The sequence below is a fragment of the Amblyomma mixtum genome, chromosome 4 (assembly GCF_055824585.1).
Source record: "Amblyomma mixtum isolate Tamu chromosome 4, ASM5582458v1, whole genome shotgun sequence".
In the NCBI taxonomy this organism is placed as follows: Eukaryota; Metazoa; Arthropoda; class Arachnida; order Ixodida; family Ixodidae; genus Amblyomma; species Amblyomma mixtum.
The window spans coordinates 66,043,875-66,050,247 of NC_143015.1; positions in this window are offsets into that span (position 1 = coordinate 66,043,875).

Here is a 6,373-nt window from a genome sequence, read left to right on the forward strand (position 1 = left end):
ACCACCGCTGCCAGGTGCATATAGAAGAGAGTTATAAGAGGAAAGAGAAGAAGAGTGAAAAGACGTGCGTCGCAACAACCGCGTCCGCCGAAGAGGACACTGGCTGAAAAAGATAAGCGGCCGTAGCCCCCAGTGTACCGGCCAGCGCTTTTAAACAGTAGCCGAAGGGGAGAGAGGGTGCACGGGGTGACATGCGCACGTGCCGAGCCGACGGAGCCGACGCATGATGGTCTGGCGTGATAACGATACAGCATTAGTCACATAGCGAATTAATCTGTCGCGAGGTTGTTCCATCATATATGGCTAGCCTTGCTGTGAAGGGTATAAGTTGTGTCGAGGCTATAGGAGCCGATAAGCGCTGATTAGTGTAGATCAGGCAGCCAAAAATCGTTCATAATGCCCTTTTGCTACTTATGTAGCAAACTTGCTGCTTGTGTAGCAACCACGATGTATGTAGCCTGCATTAAACGGCGGAATGTCTCATGGACAACCACTGGCTTGGTCGTATCACAAAGGCTTTCTTTGGGATAAAAAAACCGCCCCTCACAGTTGTGGTTTTGAACAAGTATGTTGTGTGATTTTGTGCCTTAACTCCCGGTGCCCAAGAAGGAGGAAATACCCTTGGTGTCCTTCCATTGCTTTCAGTAATCACCTACAAATGCATAACTGTCGACCGTAGAGTATGCTGAACGGTGCTGTTATGGTTGTTGTGCATTTGTGCACTGTAGTTCTTTTGTGTGTTTTCATTGCACAGGCATCAGTGGAGTCCGAGCACCCAGGGGCAGAACATTTCAGGACAGCTGCTCTCCACGTGCGGAGACCCATAGCTTAATGCTCGTATCCTGTAAATTCATTCATTCGTAAATGACCTGTCCTGTTACTATGCACTGAAGGTCTCCTCAGTATGGCTGTGCTTTCTGCGCAAACTCACAGAAAGTGCTGTGCCAATGCAGCATCTGTTCTTGCAGTGCAGGGGTAGCTTGATGCTAGCCCTGTCGTGCAGCGGCAGTGCATTAAGTGCAGAAACGTTCGTTTGCTACACGGAGGTCTGCTACGGCAGCTGTATGTTAGTGTTGCATATTTCTATTTATGTGCTGTGCATTTGTTTGAGGTCAGACATTTCTTGCCAGTGGTCATGAAACATGTTGATTCTGACAGTGATGGAGAATTTGAGTTCTCCCTTCCTGTTGTGTTGTACAGAGTGGCCCGGGTTGACCGTTACTGAGTCAGTGGGTGCTTTGAAGAGGTGGTAACGTAATGCTAGGACTATCCATTCAAGAGGCTAGCTGTTCAGTCTGTCATGCGAGACCTTTGACAGTTTGTTAGCATGGTTCAGGATGTCACCATTCTACCTGAAAAGTGTCTTCGGTCGTCCGCCAGTTGCAGGTGACAAGAGTTGCGTGATAACATTGAGCTTCACTTACTGCACGACTCGCGTTTACTGATGCTGGATGGTGGCGTCAGAATGACTGTCGGAGGCTGAATAATAAGTGTGGGCTGACTGGGGACCTCAAAGACAGTCGCTACTGTAAGCAGAGGTGTAGCTGATGCTGCCACATGCTGAATTCAGATGTGGAGGCCTCCTAGGTGAAAATAAAAGTCACAACGAGTCATTGCATGCACTGTGATCACCCATGCATTAAAGGAGTATAGACATCTAACTTTAGTGGCATGTTTTCTTGTCTACAATGATGCAGCAGACACTACTAAGCATGAACCATTATCTGGTACTCACCTACCACCGCTAAATAATTTATAATCATATTTTTCCGTCATGCTGTTTCGGTTTTGGTTTGAACGGATGAACGATGGCTGTGATGTCAAAAAGTGGTTTTATGTTGCTGAGGCATACAAAAATGTCGATACAATTGCTGCTTCGTTTTAATTCTCTACAGTGCTGAAGCCAGCCTTCCTCAAGAGCCAGGATGACTATGAATGTGGAAGTGGCGATTATATTCCAGTTGTTTCGTGCCTCACGTGACCTGTAACCACACTTTGACGTCACAGTCCTCATTCGGCTGTTGAAAGCGAAACAGTACGAGAAAGGAATTAGATTATAAATTATCTAGCCGTCGCTGGAGAATACCAGGCAGTAATCCATATATAATAATGCCTTACGCAACATCGTAAACAAGAAAGCGTGTACCCAAAAGTTAGGTGTCTATACTCCTTTAAAGAAAACAGCACCTGCCTTCTGTCTCTTATACAAATGCACTCCGTCATGCTGCATGTGGCCATCGTCGTCCTATAGCATGCCCAATGCTGATGTGACAACACTGTTTACTAAAACAGGCGTGGCCTGTCTGTCACTGGTCTGCGGGAGAGCTTGCCAAGAACCTTGCACTACTTGCACAAGATGAGAATTCGTGATGAGGCTAGTGCAGATGTGCAGCACAGTGTCAGATTCAGTGCCGAAGTTTAAATGGCACTAGGTGCACTGCCAGTTAGTGCGAGTGTGCTGCACTACCTTAACTGCTGCAAAATGTGCAGCCAAATCAAAGATGTTAAAACACCTCCTTGTCTTCTCTTGTGCAGTGCCAGATCATGTGGGCTTCATGTAATGATGAGAATTGGTTTGGTTTGGTTTATGGGGTCCCAAAGCGACTCAGGCTATGAGAGATGCCGTAGTGAAGGGCTCCGGAAATTTCAACCACCTGGGGCTCTTTAACATGCACTGACATCGAGCATTGGCAAAAATATTGTGTGGAAATGTTACACTCAGAACATTACAATGATTTTTTGGGGGAGCAGTGGCAGTTCTACTTTTTTTTTCTCTCTTTCTTCGAAGTTTTGTGCTTAAGGGAGGGGGATGCAGGTTTTGGAGGATAACTTTTTTTTAAATTTTTTGACTTAGAGTGATGGAATTTGGCATATTTAGTGGGAAGTGCACTAAATAAATAAATACAGATTTTCACCTGTATATCTTTAGTAGTTTTGACATATATATTTATGTTCTTCATTGCTGTACCAAACTTGCAGAAAGCCAGGCGCGACAACAAAACGTGGTAGGAGCCTTGAGTCACTCTCAGCTTTTAGTGAAAGAAATGGTTTATGCAGTGACATTCTCGAAATATTTTTATGAACCTGAGTTTTTTCTGCACAGAACAAAATATCCATGGTTGCATACTGCACTCATTACCATCATGTCAAATTAGGGCCAAAGTAAAAAAATGAAAATATAATTCAGAAATATACGAACATCGCAGCATAAAAAATTTATAAAAGAACACAATGCAACAAACCACATGAAAATCTCTATAACCAGCGTCATGCTATGATTTCTGCAGACAGGGCAGTCTGGTCAAGAAATGAACACAGACAAGGTGGTGGACGCTTGGGCAGACACGATGCGTTGTGTCTGTGTTTCTTCTCATTCTCGTCATATGCGCTGCACTGATAAAGGGTCAAGAAAAACTTTTGAGAAAACTGGAATTTTCACGGAATTCTCAGCCAGTTTTTTGTGACCTACAGTCACAAAAACCCTTTTCTAAAGTCAGTCATGGGTTATTTTCAGGGCAAATCTTCCTGGATCAAATTAGAGAGACCTTACGGGTACGAAATTTGGTGTTTCTAAAATTCTATATTTTTTCCTAGATTTCCGTGTCTCGAAAGTCACATCCCCCCTTAAAGAAAAGCATCGGTAGCCATTGTGTGCTTTCTGCAAGGTACCCATGGTCTTGCTGCTTATACTCTAGCTCTTCAGATTTAAAATTGTCTTGTTGCGCTTGTTAAGTTTCGTGTTGCCGTAACTTTTTGTAATGTTCGTGTCCATTTCAAACTTTAGTTGTGTTGCTTTTTTCCCAGTTGGGATTCTGCGAATGTTGTCTTCATGTGTGCCAGGTAATGGTCGTGGCAGCATCACTGTAGACAGAAGGGGCTCAGTTAAGGGCAGTGTGTTTTGTTACAGACCGGCACTTGTTACAGCTCGTGTTTGAGAAGAACTGCCTTGGCCTCAGTGGTCTTGTGAGGGGCTCATTGTGACGCCACTGTTGGTACAAACTCATTGATTGTAGAATGAATAGGTTTTAACTTGGTCGTAATGGCCATAAAATATTTTCAGTAGAGTTGAGTTGCCTGACAAGTAAGATATTTGGGTAGTATTCCTACGCTGAAGCAGGAAAGCACTTTAGTTTGTACAGTTGAATTTTATACATTGTGTAAGCTATCGGAGGTGACCCAGTGTTTGCCCTCTAGTCTTTGATGTAATCTCGACACCCTGTTTGCCCATGTTGAGCTAAGATGTGCTAGAGACATCTGCCAGAGGTGTCTACTGTGTGACCCTGAGCCATGGAGGCCCTGTGTGCCAGGCAGTTGCCACTCCTGTGAATGTGCTGCCATCTGCGTTCAAGTCATGGAGGAAGGCCTGATGGCCACCATCCTTCCGCGTGGGTGTGGAAGAGTTCAGAAGTTCATTTTATTGCTTTTGCGCTATTTGTAGCTTCAAGAATTGCTCATTTGCATTAATAGTGGGGAACAAACGGCACTTAAATAATCAAACGTTATTGTCACAGTCATGGTAGAATGTCCTAACTGTGCAGTGTGAAGCTTTTAACGTTGATGCGCACGCGTATGTTGTCGTGTCCATGTCTGTAAAAGGTAAGCTTTCCTGCATATGCTGATAGGGGGGCAAAGCCACTGCAAGGCAAAATTTTCGTTCAGAGAGAGTGCAAGATAAAGCAGTGTTGTGTATTCGAATTTTATTTCATGGTAAGCAGTCTTCATTTCACACAATTGTGCAGCATGAAACAGCTAGTCATGTTGATATGTAGCAAGGACAGGCACAAGCTCCAATGCAGCACTGAGCAGTCTTGGAGAGTAACCACTATTCGTGGCTTTCAAATGTGCTTCCATGATTGACCTTTCCCACTTTACAAACAAGAATTAAATCGTGTTATCACCTTCATTGCCCTTGCCTGCTTTTCAAATCCATACAGGATTGCCAGTTTATGACCACTGAATGCATGACACACCACTGGCTCTTTTGGCCTTTGAGCTATGCATGTATTTACGTTGCCTTGCCCTGCTTTATTTCAGGGGTCAGTAGCAGCAAGCCAAGGAACGCAAGGGGCCAGAGGAAGAATCATTGAAAACATTTGTTGCCGTCATTCACATGCGCATGCCTTGATATGCCTTTATATAACATGTAAAATTGTACATTCTGTGATGTCAGTGCCTGCTCTGTATGCAACGAGTGGGGCACTTTAAAACATGTCCTGTTCAATCAAGACCATAGCCAGATAACTGAAATGCGAATGACTGGCACTTGAGAGGTCCCGTTTGTACCACTGTGTGTAAGTGTACAGAGAAGAGCATGAGCGCACATCTGTGTGATCATTGGGCAGGGCACAGTTTTTATTCTACTCACCATTCAAGTATTTCACCCAAAGCAGAAGGCGCTAGCAAAAAAATTGTGTGCAGTGGAGTAAGTAGCAGTGGAGTACCTGTTTCTTTGGTGTGTTATACAGTCTATCCCTGACATATCGAACCCGGATATTTCGGATTATTGGCCATATCGAACACATAGATTATCCTGTTGAAAGTCCGATGTAAACAGATTGGAAAGCTCCGCAGTATATTGAACTCCAATTTCGCCAGTCATTCAATATATTGAAGATGGGTAGGTAGGTAACAACTTTATTTCTGACAGATTTTATAAATTAAATTGGTTTTTGAGGAAAGGAAATGTTGCAGTAATTGTCTGGCATATCTCGGCGGACACCTGACTTTGCTGTAAGGGAAGGGAGGAAGGTGGGAGTGAAAGAAGAGAAAGAGGTGCTGTAGTGGAGGGCTCTGAAGTAATTTCGACCACATGCGGATCTTTTACGTGTACTGACATTGCACAGCACATAGGTACCTTTTTGTGTTTCACCTCCATCGAATCGCGGCCATCGTGGTCGGGATCGAACCAGGGAACTTTTTGATCACTTTTCGCACTCAGAGGCAGGTGTGGTGTGTGGCCTTGTGCACCCACTGGCAGCACTAACGCTGTGAAACCACGTGACAAGGTGAACGTGGTATGTGCTTGAGAGTGGCCCTCGGTCTCTTGTACTCATTTTTCACGCCGCACTGCTGTCGTGTGGTGAAGCCAACCTACCTAAAGCCATCTGCACCTCTCACCGGGCATGCTCCGCTGCAGAAGACATTGCGGAAATCAGCTTTACCTTAATTTTAGTAAGCTTTGTTTTATTTATAGCACACTGATAACAGAGTTAGATTTCTTATGATAGGCAGTGGATAGTTCCGAAGCACCATACACTGCAGCTTCGGTGCACAACAGGTTAGGACTTGCTAATGCCTGGCTGTCTGCCAGCACGCTGGCAGGAGCACGTCACTACAAGAAACAGGCCACTAGCGTGCGTATAGTGCATTCTTG